Source organism: Rhinopithecus roxellana, chromosome 18, assembly GCF_007565055.1.
Source record: "Rhinopithecus roxellana isolate Shanxi Qingling chromosome 18, ASM756505v1, whole genome shotgun sequence".
Taxonomy (NCBI): domain Eukaryota; kingdom Metazoa; phylum Chordata; class Mammalia; order Primates; family Cercopithecidae; genus Rhinopithecus; species Rhinopithecus roxellana.
Genome location: NC_044566.1, coordinates 38,530,340 through 38,551,893, shown reverse-complemented (window position 1 = coordinate 38,551,893; position 21,554 = coordinate 38,530,340).

Sequence of the window (21,554 nt, the reverse complement as noted above, 5' to 3'; positions counted from 1 at the left end):
TTTAATATTTTAATATTGTTAATAATCTCAGACTAGAGAATACAGGAATCATTGAATAAAGCATCCTTTAAAAAAATTTGCGTCTATAAATCTTAAGGGAAATAAACTGTGGCTTGAAAAAGTGGAATGCTTATGGTCTTATGACAGTTTCAGAAAATGTATTATATAATTAGTTACTTTTCTTCCAAAAAATATGGCACACTTTCCCTACATGTGAATGTACATAAACCATCCCATAGGAATGGGTAATGTTTTATTTTATTAATTTAGCCCAAATCTGTTAGATTTTATGTCAGTACAATTGCTTTCTTCAAATTCTGTTACTGAAGACAGATTTTTAATCCTATGTATGCACCTGGAAGAGAAAGTTCAGGAAAACAATGTACTTAGAAAACAGAAATTCCCCATGTGGCCCAGGACAGCATGATCTAAACTATTTTCAACTTTATGTTTTCTTTTCCTGGGATTGTGTTCCATTCCATTGAAACTTTCTGGTGTTTGGGGGTATGTAAATTTAAGGGGTATGGGGCAATTTTTTTACATGAATATATTGTGTAGCGGTGAAATCTTGGATTTTTGTACATCTGTCACCTGAACGCTGTACGTTGTACCCACTAAGTAATTTACCACCGCCCATCACTCTTCTGCCCCCTACCTTTTGGAGTTTCCAGGATCTGTCATTCCATGTTCTATTTCTATGTGCATACCTTAACTTTACCTTCCACCTGCAAATGAGAACATTCAGTATTTGACTTCCTGAGTTGTTTCACTTAAGATAATGACCTCCAGTTCCTGTTGCTGCAAAAGAAATGAGTTCATTCTTTTATGTGGCTGAATAATATTTCAATATATACCATATTTTCTTTATCCAATTATCTATTGATGTACACTTAAGGCTGATTTCATATTTTTGCTATTGTAAATAGTGCTGTGATAAACATATAAATGTAGATATCTTGTGGTTATAATTATTTATTTTGCTTTGGTTAGACACCCAGTAATGGTACTGCTGGATCGAATGGTAGTTCTATGTTTCATTCTTGGAGAAAGCTTCATACTATTTTTCACAGAGACTGTACTAATTTACACTCCCCCCAACAACGTGTAAGTGTTCTCTTTTCTTTGCATCTTTGCCAACATTTGTTGTTTTTGACTTTTTAGTAATAGCCATTCTGACTAGTGTAAGATTACATTCATGATGTTGAACACTTTTTTTCATATACTTGTTGGCCATTTCTATGTTGTCTTTTGAAAAGTATCTATTCATGTGTTTTGCCCATCTTTTTTATTGAGGCTATTTGCTCGTTGTTGTTGTTGAGTTCTTTGAGTTCCTTAATCAGAATTAGCACATTGGACTTCTTCTGGTTTTCCATCAGGACAGTGCTCCAGTCCTCTTATGCTCCAGGCATTTGTTGAAAAAGATGAAAATAACATAAAGAACAGCATTTAATCAGGAGATAATACTGTAAATGTTTACATGTCTCCCTTTTCTTTGTGGTCATGGCCCAAATATGTTTTATTTTCAGGGTAGAGGAAGAGTAGGTAATCTTGAGCTTTTGCTAGGAGTTAAATCTAACACATAAATCCTACAGAAAAAAAAAATGAAGCAGGAAAAGATATTTTAATACAATGGGATAGAATGATGGGGAGTTGCATTTCTACTTCTATGAAGCCAAAACTGAGAGTCCTTATATAAAATCAATGTAAATGCTGTTCTAAAATGATATGGAGGAACACATAAATGGGATACTGATTGTAAAATAATTTTACCTTTAATGTATTCCAAGGATTTCTTCAAAATCTGATTTTGAAATAGTTTCTACTATCATTTTAAAATTAACTATTTACCCAAGGGCAGATTTTTTAAAGTAGACTTTTTTTCCCAAAGGAATGCTCAGAATACTAATTATGGCAAAAACACAGTAAACATAATCTTTTCATGGTGAATTCATTCCAGATGACATCTCAGGTTACACCAAATCAACATAGGATAGAAAAGCACACATACACACACACACACACATACACACACACGATTGTTGGATCTTTAAAATAAAAATCTAACCCAAAGAATGTTATTTAACTTTTCCATTTAGAAGAAAAGTGCATCTTGCTGCCAGTACTCATTTAATTTTACATAAACATACTATTTGAGGCTGAAGCAAAACTGACTGATTTTCAATGTAAATATATATATTATATATATAAACTGTTATTGGAGTTATTTGTGAGCAGACCATCAGAATTGTCTAAATCATCAGAATCATCTATTCTGGAAAAATCGGATACATCAAATAAATCTTTGGCCAATGACTGCTCCAGAAGGATATTAACATCACACGTGCCGGGCGCGGTGGCTCAAGCCTGTAATCCCAGCACTTTGGGAGGCCGAGACGGGCGGATCACGAGGTCAGGAGATCGAGACCATCCTGGCTAATACGGTGAAACCCAGTCTCTACTAAAAAATACAAAAAACTAGCCGGGCGACGAGGCGGGCGCCTGTAGTCCCAGCTACTCGGGAGGCTGAGACAGGAGAATGGCGTGAACCCGGGAGGCGGAGCTTGCAGTGAGCTGAGAGCCGGCCACTGCACTCCAGCCTGGGCGGCAGAGCAAGACTCCGTCTCAAAAAAAAAAAAAAAAAAAAAACATCACACGTAAAATGCCACATTTTCTAGGATTTGACATTTTCAGTGACCAAAAATTACTGTATTTTATAAATGGAAATACTACTACTAAAAACAGAATGCTATAAATAGAATGATGTCTTTTGTTTCCAAAGTCAATATACTAGAGTGATGCGAAAAAATAAGTAAATAAAATCCAGATATTTCGTGGCAAAGTTATCTCAGGATAAATGCTGCAGCTGCAACTGCCACCAGCGAGTATTCTTGAGGCAAATGAGAAAAGGGTTACACCTTGTATTTTTGTAAGCATTTTTTTAAGGATTGGAGCAAAGTACACTATGATAGGCAGAATTATGTCACTTCCTCCCCAGAGCTGTTCATGCCTTATTCACCTAAACCTGTGAATACATCGCATCATAGGGGAAAAAAAAAAAAAAAAAAAAAAAAAAGAAAAAAAAAAAAGCTTCCCAGATAACAGGAATCTTATAATGGGAGATTGGCCTGGATAATCCAGGTGAGCCCAATCTAAGTACATCAGCCCTTAAAACAGAGAACTTTCTCTTACCTGTAGCAGAAGAGATTCAGCAGTGAGGAAAGTCAGAATCAAGTCATGGTGACTCAATGCAATATTGCTGATTTGAAGACAAAGTGGACAATGTGGAGATACTTACCTGATAGCCAAAAAACAAACAAACAAACAAACAAACAAAAACTGGGTTTTCAACCCTATAATTCAGGGTTCCCTAACCCCCAGGCCACAGACCAGTACCAGTCCATGACCAGTTAGGAACCGAGTGACTGAGAAGGAAGTGAGCAGAGGGCAAGCCAATGTCACCGCCTGAGCTCCACCTCCTGTCAGATCAGCAGCAGCATTAAATTCTCATAGGAGCAAGAACCCTATTGTGAACTGTGCAAACAAAAGATCTAGGTTGCACACTCCTTATTTGAATCTAATGACTGATTGTCGTCACTGTCTCCCATCACTCCAAGATGGGACCATCTGGTTGCAGGACCACAAGCTCAGGGCACCCACCGATTCCACATTATGATGAGTTTTATAATTATTTCATTGTATATTACAATGTAATAATAATAGAAATGAAGTGCACAATAAATGTAACGCGTTTGAATCACGCTGAAACCATCTCCTTGCCCCCAGTCCATGGAAAAATTGTCTTCCACAAAACCAGTCTCTGGTGCCAAAATGTCGGGGACTGCTGGAAGGCACTGAATTCTGCCAAGAGCCTGAATGAGCCTAGAAACAGATTCTCCTTGAAAGCTTCAAGGTAATAGCACAGGAGCATAACCTATATTGATTTTGGTCTTCAGAAACCAAGAGCAAATGAGCCAGTCCAGTCCAAATGAACTTCTCACCTTTAGAACCATGAGATAGTAAATCTGTGTTGCCTTAATGGGCTACATGTGTGGGAATCTGTTACAGCAGCAAAGAGAAAGCTAATACATTCACTTTAATAATCGCAAATTACAGAGTGAAATATAATTCTACAGACAGCAAAACTATTTGCTGAAAAGCTCAATGATGCAATTTTGATGTTTTGTTTTAGAACAGCAAATAAACCTCTCTCTGTATAACATACGTGTGTGTGTGTATATGTGTGTGTGTGTGTATATATATATATAATGTGTATGTGTGTGTAAATATTGAATATAATAAATAGACTTGGGCTAAATCCCTGTCTTTATATGTTATTTTTCTGCTTATTTCAAATCACTTTGCAGAAATTGGGAAGCAGTGGTTTCATGTTCTATGTGAGGTAACATTTATTCACATGAGAATTGCATGTGTTTATATGCTTATACCAATTCAAAAATTTAACTAAAGTCAGAAAGAATCGAGCTTTTAATATATGTAAAGTGGGATAAATCAAATATTTTCTGTAAAATTTAAAATATAAACTTTTTACATTGATATGGTTTATAATGATTTATTTTTTACTTAAGATGATCTTCATGTGTATTTCATTTGAAGTAATATATTCGAATTAAAGTTTTTGAATTTGAACACATGACACATACCTTTAGAGAAGGATGGCTTTTAGTTTTTCTCTTATTTAAAGTAGTGGAAAGCTGAGAAACACAGGGGAAATTTCTTTTATTTAGAAGCAGTTTTGACTAAATTAAGCAAGTGAAAGTAGTTACCTAGGCCCTTGTTTATTCTGCCTCTATTTCAAAGTTGTAAGGAGATAAAAATGTTGAGGTAAAGTAACTAGTCCAAAACTACTTTTGTTTCTTTTATTTATTTATTTTTTAGTATTATTTGATCTATTTGAATATTGTAAGCTGACTGTTTTACTTAATTATGCAGAGGATGATTAGATACATTAGGAAATGTATGAAAATGAATTAAGTTACAAGATTATATTTTAAATTTGTAAAACCAATTTCTATGTAAATAAGGACATATGATGTTAAAATAGGGAATGTGATAAATTTAAGGATCAGAAAAGGAGAAGTTTAAGAATGATTTTGAGTTTAGGGTAGATTTTCTCTATCTCTCAATGTCATGTTAGATGTACTAAGGCCAACCTAAAACTCTTTCCCAGATACATACCTCAGGGAAAGCTAGAAGTAAAACTGGTCCCCAAATTAAAAGAGACATAAGACCTTAAGAGAAACAAAAATAAAACACAACAAATAAAAAATGCTTCAAAATAAAAATAAAACTTATGTTTGTATATAACATATTTGTATACATATAAATCAGTATGCACTATCATGTTGTTATTATTCTTAACATTAGCTATAATACCATGAAGATACAAGTGAGCAAGGAAGAATTTTAAAAAATAATCTGTGTAGCACAGTGACTCACACATTTACTCCCAGCTACTCAGGAGGTTGAAGCTGGGGGATTCCTCGAGCCCAGGAGTTCATACCTGCAGTGAACTATGATCCTGCTACTGCCCTCCAGCCTGGGCAGCAAAGTGAGACTCCCTCTTTTAAAAAAATAAGAAATTCATGCAAATGCATTGTATTGAAGAAATACTTCTTTCCTAGTATGACACAAAATTGGAGAGCACAATGTAGAATATTTGGGCATAAAGAGAACATTTAACTGACTTTGCTTGAATTTTTATATTTTGAAAATTCTTACACCCTTGCTCAGAAAAAGATGATTATTCATTACTTTTGTCTGTCATGCTTTCATGGCTTCACTGACTTGAATTTATCGTTAGGGTGTCTGGGTTCCTTTCAATAATTTATTCTCACCAATAAACCATTTAGTTTTTCTTGTAAATTGATTTAAATCAACTTAATTATGCAAAAACAAGGCTATATTTTGTAGTGATTGGTTGCATTAGCTGTCAAAAATATGATGTGGAGGCCGGGCGCGGTGGCTCACACCTGTAATCCCAGCATTTTGGGAGGCCGAGGTTGGCAGATCATGAGGTCAGGAGATCGAGACCATCCTGGCTAACAGGGTGAAACCCCGTCTCCACTAAAAATACAAAAAATTAGCTGGGCATGGTGGCGGGTGCCTGCGGTCCCAGCCACTCAGGAGGCTGAGGCAGGATAATGGTGTGAACCTGGGAGGCAGAGCTTGTAGTGAGCTGAGATCGCACCACTGCACTCCAGCCTAGGCCACAGAGACAGACTCCATCTCAAAATTTATATATATGACATGGAAAATATTAGTTACTCTACTCCACAACCTCAATACCAGATTATATGAAACTAAGTCTGATGCCAAATTCTGCACCTCATTGAGATATTTATTATATATAACTTGACAGTCACAAAACATTTCATAAGATATATTCCGTAAACTTAGTGAAACCTCACTTGTCATTGTAGGTGGTTTCGCCACATGCTTTCTAAATAGAACTCAAACCCCAGACCCAGCAGCATTCCCCAGGCAAGACTTTGTGTAGGAATGCCTGAAAATACTTCGGCAAATGGATCTTGATTAGAAGATGAATGACTCAGAAGACTGGAAAGTATATATTTGTTATACACTATACCCAGAATAGAAATCATGTCCTTATATACTCTGCACAAATCTATGATGCTGATGCCCATACCATATCCAAATAAGCAAACATGCATAAACAAGTTACTAGGGGTTTGGTCAAGGAGCTAGCATGAATATACAAATAACCTACATCTGCTCCCCAATTGTATATAAAACAAGTGCACTCTATCTAAACACTCATCAGTGGACAAATAACAAGAACAACAACAACAACAAAGACTTTGTGTAGTTGGCAGCCTGCATTCAGCAATCTCCCTGATTAATGGGAGGACAGAAGAGCCATCTGGAACACCATCCTGAAAGTGAAAAGTTATGAGACTTTCTGAAGTCTTAGATCCTGTTCACAGGTGAGGAGGATATCTGAGTTACTTTAACTCTAAAACCTTTAGTTTCACTTTTTGGTTTACTTTTAGATTCATAAAAAGAACACACCTCAATCTTTGATCATACGTATTAGCAAGTTAGTCGTGTGTGTGTGTTGTTGGTTGTTGATAAATTTTAAGAGTGATCTACACAGAACTCTTCATGAAATTATGCAAATTCATCAGTTTTGTCCTGTGATTTTTTTCTAACATGTTGTCAGGTTAATGACCATACCAAAGGTCATGTTGAGGTCCCGAGGGAGTGGGTGGATGAGCAGAAAGAATACTCGAGGCAGGGCATAGGCAGATGAAAGATGATTTTATTCAGCAGCAGCTGTCATCAATAGCTTTCTCTCACACTGTCTACCCTGTCTCAGCTGCTTAGTCAGGTGGCCCCCACACACAGCTGCATGGCCACCTCTCCCTTGCCTTCAGGGTCAGCAGCTTAACTCTTTCTCTCTCTGGGCACGATCAAGCTGAGCTGTATCCTGGCTACCCTCTGTCTGTCTGCAAAGACAGACAGCTCTGACTCTCTCTTTCTCTGGGCACCAGTACTCCTGTATAGTGTCAACAGGACAATTATACCTTTTACAGACAATAGTGGTTTAGAGCCAAGTGATGGTGTTCCCTATGTTATGGCTATGGTGGTGAGCTTCTCTATGTTATGTCTACATGGTTATGTTGACAAGTGGAGTTATACGCTTGCACTCTAGACTCATTGAGTCACGCAGGATGTAAACATCCTACCTTGGCCTATCCTTGACGAAAGCACAGCCACGTTTTTTCACGTTAGTTGACTACACATAAAATTAAAATTGAAAGTACCTATCACTTGCAAAATATAACACAGATTTCACTGAAATAATATTGAAGTGTTGATTTTCAAGAAGTTCAAAATTATAGTCATTGCAAGTAATTTTCTCTTTTTTCTATTTTGTGCATTATCTCTCTGTCATTGTTTCAATTTTAGCTTCCCAGAAATTTAGAAATTTTTAAAGGAATTACGAAAAAAATTCTAGCTCAAAAATAGAAAGACATATATATATATATACTCTTTAAAGTTTAATTAAATTGATTTTTAAATATTTCCCACATTGTATTTTATATATTTAAATGCATTTTATTGTTTATTTAAAACATTGTAATTATCTTGCCATATTATTTTTATACAACAGGAAATTAATATAAATGTGCCTAATACAGTCATTATAGTTAGATCTAAAAATAAGAGATTGGATAGTGTTAGCACTAAAATCTGTTAAGGCCGCACAACAGATATTAGAAGAAATGATATCTGTCAGTCAAAAGCAAATAACAGTAAACAACCCAGCAAATAATTATTTTAGGTAAATTTCTAGAAAACATCTCTTCAAGAGACACATGTACATACTATAGGCACAGAAGCTAAGTTTTATTTGTGATAAAAACTGTCATTTCTACTTATTTTTCAATTTAAATAAGACAGAAATCAGAGACGTAACAAATTTGTGGGCACTACACAATATAATTTCCCATATGTCTTAATCAATAGGATTAAGACAGGATTTTTCACTATAAAACAATAATACAAATTACAAAATAAGTTTAAATAGTGTCTAGTAATATGCATGAATACCTTGCATGCTCAGTTTCAGTTAAAAAAAAAAAAGACTATTTCTACCTCAGGAATTATCTTAGTTTCTAATTTAAAGTTGCTAAATACTTATTAAATTAATTTATATTTCTCCCAGGTTTTGTGGTTTATGAGGTTTTGGAAGCGCTCTTAGACAGAAACAAATTATTTAAAAGAAGGCTCTTTTTTTATGATGAGATACATTTGTGGTTGAAAATCATCTGACAATAATATTATAGTCTATTATTTGTAAAGTAATAGTTTATTTTTACTTTGACCAAATTTTTAAACTCAAGTATTATTATTTCAGAAAGTCTCAACTCATTTTTATAACTTTTCATCATTATCTCAAAGCTAGTAACACCACTTTGCTGGCTTACTTTCCATAAGTTTAATTGGTTCGCCCTTATAACCAAGGTGACTCTGATCTGGAATGTTGGCAGTTGCACCCGCAGTATTATGACCGTAAATAGATAATAGAAGTAAATACTACATTGAGTCGTTCAGAGTGCAGGAAAATCATAACCTTCTAAAATAAAAGCAATTTGAAAAGTAGAACCAATTTTGCAAGACTATTTTAGTAGCCAGCACATTTTTTTGTTTGTTTTGTTACTTCTATATTCAAATAAAACATACAAGACAGGCCTCTCCTGTTTTCAGATTATGTGTGTGTGTGAATGTGTATGTATGTGTGTATACATGTATGTGTGTGAGTTAAATTAACTATACATTCAGTTAAAATACTTTATTGCTAAACTTTGGTTTCACTGACTTCACAGTGGCTTGTAATTGCAGTCCATGTCACAGTTTAGTCAGGCACAAAGTTTTCAAAACCCATAAAATGAATCATAAATGTAAAAGGTGATTTTATTTCAAAGTTTCAAAGTCTATTCATGTTGGAAAATGTATAGCAAAAGTTACCTATGGTAGGCAGATAATGAGATAAGGGCTTCTCAAAGATGCCTATATCCTAATCCTCAGAACCTGTAAATATGTTAGGTTACAAATAAATTTAGATTGCATATGTGATTAAGTTTGCTAATCAACTGACTTCAAATTAGAAAGATCACTCTGAAATATTTAGGTGTGCCCAGTGTAATCCCAGACTCCTAAAAAATGGAAGAGGTTGGAATAATGTGATATAAAAGGACTCGTCCCACCATTGTTTGCTTTGATGATGAAAGAAAGAGTAAAGAACCAAGGAATACAGGCAGCATTTAGAAGCTGGAAAAGATAAAGAAACAGATTGACCTCTGGAGGTTTCAGAAAGCATAGTGCTTCCTATACCAGTTAGCTCGTTTATTCAGCTGAGTACCTCAGCCCCTTCAATCAAGGTAGGAACTATTCTGACAAGATATTGGGACTGAGAATCAGAATTTATTATAGCATTTATGTATTAGTGCTTATTGCTTTTTTAAAACAGCCAAGCACAAAATTGTTTTTGTAAGGTAAGTTAAATTTGCATATCTATATGTTGCATCATGAGCATCTACTAGAAATGTGTAAAAGAGAAATAAGTGGGCAGGTGAGGGTTTTACTGTGATCACCCAGAAGTGAGTTGTAGACTTCATGTCTGTTTTCTCTTGTCCTGTATCCCACCACTGAAAACTGAAAATAATACATTTTTTGTTTATTTTTGCAATAAAATGGCACACACTTTCATATTTTCACAAGATCATTATGGATTTAAAAAATCCATCATACACTATTCATTAAACCATCATACTGTATCTTTATCATGAACCCACCAAAAAGATTCATAATCAACTAGTTGTAATTATTTGCCAGCATTACTTTACCCTTACGCAATATTTATCTTCTAAATAATTCTAGCTTATAAATATTGGAGTTGTAGTTCTTATGTAATTGGTTGATAAAACCTCCAAGTTTATTGTATTCCATGAGAGACACTGTATGGCAATTAACTGAAAACCTTACTTTGTGCCTTTTGACATTCTGACTCTTAAAGCACCCAATATTAATACACTATTACTATAATCGATGCAGTATACCAACTACCTGTAGTTTTAAAATATTAATTATACAAATTAATTATACTTAGATTTTCAAAGGCAAAAAATTTTCAAGTTAATAAGAACAATTGTAGATTCCTAATAATTAGTGTTACATTCATGCATAAAGTGATATGACAATTACAGTGATGTTATTATAAACTAAAATTTGTAGTATTAATATTGCAGTCTTTACATAGGTGACAAGGAAACAACTATAATTCATTTTAATAAGGTGCTTATTAAATACAGCATGGTGTTTCTACGTTGAACTATGGCATAAGCTTAAGATAGAAGACAAAACAATTTACAGATTTATCAGGTTACTTATACTTGGTCTATTCCTTTATGAAAAATATATAGAATACATTACAATTCAACTAAGTAATCTCTAAAATTGGAGAATAGGATTTGTTTATGTATGCCGATCTTACCGACTAGTGTTCTAGGGATTAAAGATGGCCACTGTGACTGATATCAAATGATACTGTTTATATACCATGAGTCATGCTGGAATTAATGAAATATTCATAGATAACTTGTTAATAGTGCAGAGTCTATCTGGACACAATGTTTATTCAGGTGATAAGGAAATTGATCTTATCAACATAAGAGTTGTAAGGTATTCAAAGAGTTGTACTCATTAGAGCACAGATCTATTCATCTGATCAGCTTATAGAATTCTGTTCATATTTTATTTCAAGAGTGATGCATGAACAAAGCTGATCCGTTTTATTATCTTATAATTCCATTTATAGATATCTGATCATAGCTTACATATTACCTGTAAATGGAATTGGGGGAGGATGTAAAATCTGGGCAATAAAGTATTATCAACTTTTTCTCACTGAGTTTGTCTTTTGCCTAACATCTGTTTTGGAAATGATTAGCACCTGAAACCACAAAGCAATGCCTTTCACTGGCCCAAGTGCAACCATATCATATATAAGAGGAAAAGAAATTACAGAATGATTCATCATCAAGCAATTCTAAGAGTAAGGCTCCTGTAGTGATATCACACAAGAGGGAATAACCCCGTAGGAAAAATCTTACCAGTCATTTTTGAGGTTGATTAGTGACACATAAAACTGTCTCTCTGAAGCATTTTTGGAAGGATCCAATCAGCCCTGTGAGACCACCTGTTTCTTGGTTACCATAAGAGTAATAGCTTGCAGTTGTGGGCAACAGTTGACTCAATTACTGCACACAGATCTCACTGCCTTTAAGACTGAATTGATGATTCAGAGCACCTTCTCAACATGCTTATGGAACTAATTGTCTCCAAGAAAAGGGTTTTCAGCTGTGAGTCTAACGTAACTATCAACATACTATAACAACATTTATATTGTATGACTCTCCTCTTTTATTTAGAACTAGATGGTCATCAAACAATTCATTCTGTATTCTCTATTAGAGATTACCATGTACTTACTAAAACTTGTTTATTTTCAACCTGGGCATTTTATTCCAATCAATTTCTCAGGTTCCCTTGTAGTTCAGTGTGGCCATGTAACTGGGTTTGCATCAATTGAATTGAAGCAGAAGCTCTTCCCTCCTTCACACCTGGCCCATTAAAATGTACAGCTTGTGCCTTTCAGTCTTTTTCTCTATATCTATCAATAAAATGGAGAGGATCTATCAAAGACCATAGGGTGTTAGCAAATGGCAGAACAACAAAAATAATCACATCCATTGAGCAGATGCCTAGCCAAAGAAACTGCTGATACCTCTTTCTTAAATGCTGTTGAGCAGAAGGTCTTAGTGCAACACATTGAAGGTTGTGGACCAGCAGGATTAAAGAAGTTTTAGCCACTTAATCACTGCTTAGAAAAAGCCACCCTACCAATAACTCTTCCACTGAACTGTTATGAGACGCAAATATGACATTTGAAGGGTTAAGTCATTAAGATTTTAAAATTTATCTGTAAAAATTTGTGTAATTAATACAGAAATTGATGCTAATATTGAGGTGCTTTCTTGGTAGATTAGTACCATTGGTTTAGTATACTGGAGGAAGCAGGCAACAGAACAAATATTTCTGGATGCAAGGATAGAGATTTTTCTTATACTTTATCAACGGTTGGCAAAACTATGTCCTGTAATGATTTTCAAGGCAAACAATGTGTTTACTGAGGCTGTATCACTAGCAGAAATTGTTGAAAGTAATCTGAAATGTTTTAGCTACTATTGAATACTTAATCTATCATTACAATTAAACCAACTTAGGAAAGATGATTATGTTTTTCAAGTGGAGAGCAAGGAATAGAGATATTTTAAAATCAAAGGCATTTTAGCTTGAAAAGTCTGACTGCCCTTAAAGCCAAAAAGTGAAATAATCAAATGACTATAACAACAACACTTTAAAAAGACTTTGGGAAATAAAAGCTTTGTGAAACTTCTTAGAGTTAGATAAAGTAAATCAACTTTGTATCCAACTTCAGATTAAGAAAGCTCCCTTTCAGATAGTTTCAAAAAATGTCATTAAATTGATGAAAATGACATGAGAGAGAAGAAACAAAGATATATAATATACCTGGCATTTCTGGTCAGATAATGATATCTGTATGTGGTTGCTTGTTGCACAGAACTTGTGCATCAAGGAATTATATAGATAAGCAATCTAAAATCCTAGCCCTCTGCTCAGAAAGTTGAGAACTGATAAAACCTTCATAACAGTAATTCTCTGAGAACAGCATAAAGTCTAAATAGGGATCAAAGGAAAGCATATTCCCCAACTTCCACTTCAGGTGAAGCCATGGAGAATAATATATAGAGAAGAACAGACTTGAGTATCGGGGTAAGGAACATCAAGGAAAGGATCCGAGATTTCCCTCAGAGAGAAGATTGAAGAAACTTGCATCAACTTCCTTAAAATATATGATTTCTCAAATTTAAAATTGCTTTGGCCTGGAGACAGCGGTATGATGGCATTTCTCTCCACGTCCAAGTAAAAGTGTTTATTGTGTGTTATTTTGTCTTTGATTAGCCATCCTTGCCATTGTCTTCCCGGTAATTTAGCAGAGTCCATTGTGAGTAAATAACATATAATTTTGTTTACAGGCCTTGAACAAGAAACTGGAGTAAGACTGTGCACCTACTGGAGATTCTGAGTTTGAGTTGGATGCAAAATCTAATGGAATTTTAAGCCCAAAGACATAAGGGATATTTCTTCAATTATCTGTGTAACAAATTTTATTTATTTTAAAAATTAGTTGACAACTCTTGTTTTTGATGTGAGGGAGCAGCTGGGCCCACAGCACCTCTAGATCTTTCTGATCAGTCCTTTCAGAGCCAGGTATCAGCTGGAGGCCAGTTTCTCTTTCAAGTAACCAGTATCTTCAAAATTGTAGTTTTGGTGATGGTTTGAAAAGAACGTGAATTCTACCTTGTTCTCACTTGTTTCAGTTTCCCATTGCTCTCCCCAACTTAATACTCATCTTTACTTCTCAACTTACTGATTGGCTGACTTCAGGACAGCAAAAGACACAGAAGAAATGATCGGCTTTTCAATTGTTAAAATAATAATTTAAGTCAAATTCTTATAATAAATGTCATAATCAATATTATTCCTTGTAATACATTCTTTTGAGTACTAAATGATATATAAACAGGAATATGGCAGAACATGCCAAGTGTTTAAATATACTTTTCCTATTTAGCACACATCTACAGTATATATGTCATGACCCCCTTTGCAGCTGGAGTGATTAAGCATTTGAGCCAATGAAATGTATGGGGAAATCATGTATGCTAGGTACAAACACTCTCCATGTCTTCCTACAGTGGGCTTAACAGAGATAGCTTGTACAAGGTGGAACCAGAAGTATGAAGAGCCTGGGCCCTTGAGTAATCACACTGAGAAACAGTATGACCAGGAACACCCCACTGAAATTTGACCTATGCCTAAAATATTTTTATGTTAAACCTTTGAGATTTCAAGTATCTATTAAAGCAGTTATCATTTACTTAATTCGTGGCATATCTACAGTATCTCCCTATCTTATCTTTAGTAACTAATGTTAGAGTTATGTTGGGCAAAAGCAATTGACATACGGGGATTAAACTACACTCAAATAAAGTAATTACCCTCAGCTTCAAAATATCTGAGCTTTTAATATTCCCATGAAATCTAGTGCTGCTCATTTCCACTGTTTCAAATTTTATTATTTTTACTAATATTTCACATTATTATTGGTTTAAATGGTCAACACACTGTCTTTTTTCTGTAATCAAATTTTATGAGAAAGTATGATAAATATATCCTACAAATTCTCATAAAAATTACTGAAAAATTGAGGAAAATTCAAGACCAGACCTGGCAACCTCTTTTTGTCTGCTCAGAATCAGAATACATCTTCACACTGAGATCTGAGATTGAGTGGATCCGACATTTTTTGGATGAAAATTTTAAATTAATTGTTAAGTAGTCAAAAACACTTATTTCCAATTGGACTTTATAATCTTACCTCTACATATGTAAAATAATATATCAAAACCTTATTTTTTTAAAAATTGTTGAATTTGACTTTTCTTACCAGTTGGCAGTACTTAAAGTGACACATTCTCATGATACTTATAAATTATTTATTAATGTGGTATACAACTCTGCCAGACAACTTTACTTTGTTTCACTCTCTCTATGATATAGTGTTTTGTTGTTTTTAGTTAGAAAAGTAAAACAAGTATTTGCATCTTATTTTCAACTACCAAATCTTCAAAGGAGCTATTCTTCACCAACCTGTCATATATCATGTCCTCACTTCACTCCATCTATGTATATTATTTTTATTTCCTTGTATTGATTATTTTATAGCACCTTTCAAAATATGAAATATATTAAGTATATTTACTTGGGTTTTCTGATCTGAATCTCCATTTACAAATTAAACTTCTTAAAAACTGAGACTCTAGATCTTTTTCTACTACTGCATAATCAGTAACTAGCACATAAGATATAGTAACTACTGATTAATTAAATGAACTGTAGATATTGTTATACAAATTCTGCATCTTTTCCACATAAATCTGGGAGATGATTTTCTTAGTATTAAATAAAGTGAGTTCTATAAGTTTTATTGTCTTCTGGGGCTAATTCAGAAGTTATTAATTATGATGGTTAATAAATATTTTTGAATTAGCATTAAATTATTTTATATATTTCATATATAATTTATTATATATAATAAATTATTTAATGCTTGCATTTTGCCCTAATACATTCACAATGCAAAAATGAATACACATGATATAAGATAACTTGGGGAAAAATATGTTAATATGTATGTTTTACATTATTTCACTTTTTAATTCTAAGCTAGTCTTTCTAATTACTTATTTTATTATTAGCTGAAATTAAATTACCTATATAATTGCACTCCCCAATGTCTAATTTTAAATTACCTCATTTACTTTGATAACAAGGAAGGCATGTTAATTATCCTAAACTCAGAAATAACTTTTAAGTATTTACCACACATCCATAACTACTACTATTTTATTAAATATTACAATCAGTTTTTAAATTACTTATCTATATATTATGAATACAGATTTGTGATACTATGGATTCTTCAAAACTGTTAGTTTTGAAAGCTTAGTATAATCGGTCATTTAATTGTACAGTAATTAATCAAAATATATGTTCTCATTATGATTTTGATTTGATTTTAACACTAATTTGACTATACAGTTATGTCGGGATACATTCTGAAAAGCTTTGTATACACATTACATATGCATTTATTCAAAGTTTTTGTATACCTTCAAAAAGATATATATGTATTTAATATGTACATATTATTGCATATGTATATAATTTTTACATATATCCATTTATAAAGCAATGATGTGTCATAAACATTGATATCACATATATTATAACATAGTATTGCTTAATTCATTGACCACAAATTATTTTTCTTATACAATTGCCTGGTCTGCCTGAGAATGTTTAATTTTCTACACCAGTAACAGACAAACAGAGAGACAAATCATGAATGAACTTCCATTCACAATTGCTTCAAAGAGAATAAAATACCTAGGAATCCAACTTACAAGGGATGGAAAGGAGCTCTTCAAGGAGAACTACAAACCACTGCTCAGTGAAATCAAAGAGGACACAAACAAATGGAAGAACATACCATGCTCATGGATAGGAAGAATCAGTATAATGAAAATGGCAGTACTGTCTAAGGTAATTTATAGATTCAATGCCATCCCCATCAAGCTACCAATGAGTTTCTTCACAGAATTGGAAAAAACTGCTTTAAAGTTCATATGGAACCAAAAAAGAGCCCTGCATTGTAAAGACAATCCTAAGTCAAAAGAACAAAGCTGGAGGCATCACGCTACCTGACTTCAAACTATACTACAAGGCTATAGTAACCAAAACAGCATGGTACTAATACCAAAACAGAGATATAGACCAATGGAACAGAACAGAGTCCTCAGAAATAATACCACACATCTACAGCCATCTGATCTTTGACAATCCTGAGAAAAACAAGAAATGGGGAAAAGAGTCCCTATTTAATAAATGGTGCTGGGAAAATTGGCTAGCCATAAGTAGAAAGCTGAAACTGGATCCTTTCCTTACCCCTTATACGAAAATTAATTCAAGATGGATTAGAGACTTAAATGTTAGACCTAATACCATAAAAACCCTAGAAGAAAATCTAGGTAGTACCATTCAGGACATAGGCATGGGCAAGGACTTCATGTCTAAAACACCAAAAGCAATGGCAACAAAAGCCAAGATTGACAAATGGGATCTAGTTAAACTAAAGAACTTCTGCACAACAAAAGAAACTAACATCAAAGTGAACAGACAACCTACAGAATGGGAGAAAATTTTTGCAATCTACTCATGTGACAAAGGGCTAATATTCAGAACCTACAAGGAACTCAGACAAATATACAAGAAAAAAACAAACAACCCCATCAAAAAGTGGGCAAAGGATATGAACAGACATTTCTCAAAAGAAGACATGCATATAGCCAACAGACACATGAAAAAATGCTCATCATCACTGGCCATCAGAGAAATGCAAATCAAAACTACAATGAGATACCATCTCACACCAGTTAGAATGACAATCATTAAAAAGTCAGGAAACAACAGGTGCTGGAGAGGATGTGGAGAAATAGGAACACTTTTACACTGTTGGTGGGATTGTAAACTAGTTCAACCATTATGGAAAGCAGTGTGGCGATTCCTCAAGGATCTAGAACTAGAAGTACCATATGACCCAGCCATCCCATTACTGGGTATATACCCAAAGGATTATAAATCATGCTGCTATAAAGACACATGCACATGTATGTTCATTGCAGCACTATTCACAATAGCAAAGACTTGGAATCAACCCAAATGTCCACCAGTGACAGACTGGATTAAGAAAATGTGGCACATATACACCATGGAATACTATGCAGCCATAAAAAAGGATGAGTTTGTGTCCTTTGTAGGGACATGGATGCAGCTGGAAACCATCATTCTCAGCAAACTATCGCAAGAACAGAAAACCAAACACCGCATGTTCTCACTCATAGGTGGGAACTGAACAATGAGATCACTTGGACTCAGGAAGGGGAACATCACACACCCGGGCCTATTATGGGGAGGGGGGAGGGGGAAGGGGGGAGGGATTGCATTGAGAGTTATACCTGATGTAAATGACGAGTTGATGGTTGCAGCACACCAACATGGCACAAGTATACATATGTAACAAACCTGCACGTTATGCACATGTACCCTAGAACTTAAAGTAGAATAATAAAAAAAAAAATAAATTAAAAAAATTCTACAATCAAATACAGCTATCTTCTTAATTATAACATATCATTTGATTATACCATAATTCATCAAAATATATTATATATATATTTTTTTTTGGGGGGGAGGGCAGAGTTTCATTCTTGTTGTCTAGGCTGGAGTGCAATGGCACAATCTTGGCTCACCACAACCTCTGCCTCCCAGGTTCAAGTGATTCTCCTAGTTCAGCCTCCCGAGTAGCTGTGATTACAGGTGTGCACCACCATGCTTGGCTAATTTTCTGCATGTTGGTCAGGCTGGTCTTGAACTCCCGACCTCAGGTGATCCACCCGCCTCAGCCTCCCAGAGTACTGGGATTACAGGCATGAGCCACTGCGCGCGGCCATGTTCTTTTCATTATAATGAAAATCTTAATTTACTTCCACTTTGATTTATCTATTTTTAATTGAAATGCTGTATATATTTATCATGCACAAAATGATGTTTTGAAATATGTATACATTGTGGAACAGCAAAATTGACCTATTTAACTCACATCTCATACTTAACCATTTTTTGCGGTGAGAATACTTAAGGTCAAAACAGGAATATTGTGTTTTTTTCGCTCTATGTTCACTTCTCTGCTGTCAGTGAGCTTGGATTTGCTTTTATATATACTGGCCTCCCTTAAATTCTTCTTTTGCACATTTACATGTTATATCTTTTGATAATCTTCCAATTATTTGCTAAGGAAATTTAGAGCTAAGCTAAATATATACTAATAAGATTCATGAATATAAATATTTAATACTTAGCCTCTCTACATAGTTTATTAATTGTAGCCAAGAGAGATCTATTCAAAAATACAATAAAACATTTTAATGAAAACTTTAATAACAACCAATATTAAAATATTTTGGAATTTTTTTCTGTCACACCATTGATGTCAAATCACTGGTCTAGCTTTTTAGTATTTTAGGATACTAACTTATCTGGCAATCAACCAAGAACATTTTTAGTGGGAAGGGGTGGTAAAATTACATGCGTGACAAAGTATATATAATCATTAAAAACAATAATTGTAGAAGATAATGCTAGTTGATAAGTGTAAGTCTTAACATTCAGACATTTTGGTCCAGGAAGCAAAAATAAGGTTCAGCTATAAAAGCTGAAATATTAGTTGAGAAATACAGAGAATTAATAGCTCCAGAGGAATTATTATATTTTACAATCAGATTTTAAAAATGTCTTTCTCTTGTATTAGGCTGTTCTTGCCTTGCTATAAAGAAATACCTGAGACTGGGACATTTATTTTCAAAAAAGAGGTTTAATTGACTTAGAGTTCCGCAAGCTTTACAGGAAGCATGCTGCTGGCATATGCTCAGCTTCTGGTGAAGCTTTGGAGAGCTTTCAGTCATGGCGGAAATCAAAGCAGGAGCAGGCACTTCGCATGCTGAAAACAGGGACGAGGGACAGAGAGTGGGACGGTGCCACACACATTTAAATGACTAACATCTCATGACAACTTACTGTTTTGAAGACAGCACCAAGTCATGAGGGATCTGCTCATATTTGTTTTCCAAACTTTAAATATTCAGCCAAGTCAGAGAATAATGTACAATCTCTGTTCATTTTCCTCTTTGTTAGCTGATATTATCTTACTAGAGTTCATAGAGATCACCTTCTTCAATTATTTAGATCTAAAATTGAGGTTTCAAGAGTAAGGATTAGTTTACACAACAAATTGTTTAAATATAATGATTTTTGAAATATGAAGAAAATCACACCTATGCACATTATAATAAAAAAATCTTAAAACCAAAACTTAGAGAAAATCTTGAAATATTCAACATAAAAATACGTATTATGCACAGTGGAACAGAACAACACATTAAGTAAATGCTAACTTTTCTTGAGAAATATATAAATCCAGAAGAAAATGAAACAATATATTTAATGTGTAAGGCAAAATAAAACAAATGGGACACCTCAAATATCAACTTTATCTTCAACAACAACAACAAAAATCCTAAGAAATAAAGTTGAGACATAGCAGTTATGAGTGTCTGAGTAGTCTCCCCCACAACTGAACTATGCAGATAAAACAAACATAAAACTATAAAAAATAGACAAAATAATAGAAAGCCTACTACATAAAGGGCCTGGAGACTGATCACATATGAGCAGATGCTGAGGGAAATCTTGTAAGTGGATAGCGATTAAAACAGAAGAAAAAATAAAATTAAGCAAATAAAAAATAATCAAAGTCTAACAATATTGTGTTGTGCAAGCCTACGCTACAAAAAAAATACCTAAAGAAAAAGGACACTACATGGAAATTCAGATCATCAGGGAAGAATGCAAAATAGAAAAATCAAAATATATTTTTAGATAAAAATTATGATTTTGAGACACTCTGAATTCCCAAAACTAATATTTAATTTAAAATAAAAATGTATAACATTTTCTCACATGGATTATTATGTATATATGTGTAATACATACCTACAGCACAAAAGGTGGAGAGTAATAAGACCTATACAAAGTTTCTATATTTTTATACAAAGTGGTAAAATACTGTCTATTGTAGACTGTGAAAAATGAATTATGTGTAAAGTAATCACTAAAACAAATTCTAATAACATTCAAAACAGTTTACCTAAAAAGAGATTGAGGATAAAATAGTGGTTACTAGTGGTGTGGTGGGGCAGGGAGAAATATATGTCAAATGATACAAGGTTGCAGATATGCAGGATGAGTAATTCTAGAAATCTTATATACCACCTGATGACTATGCCTAATAACATTGTACTGCATTTGGGACTTTTGCTAAAAGAGTAGATTTTAGGTGTAGATTTACAACAAAAAACGCTAACAATTGAGTATGTTCATTTTCTTGACTATAGCTATTATTTCACTACATATAACTAGGTCAATATATCATATCATTATCTATACATACAATGAAAACAATTCAAAGAGTTAATGGAAAATTTATAATTATAGGCCAGGTGTAGTGGCTCACACCTGTAATCCCAGCACTTTGGGAGGCTGAGGCAGGTGGATCACGTAATGTCAAGGGTTTGAGACCAGCCTGGCCAACATTGTGAAAACCCGTCTCTACTAAAAATACAAAAATTAGCCAGGTGTGGTGGTGCATACCTGTAATCCCAGCTACTGGAGAGGCTGAGTAAGGA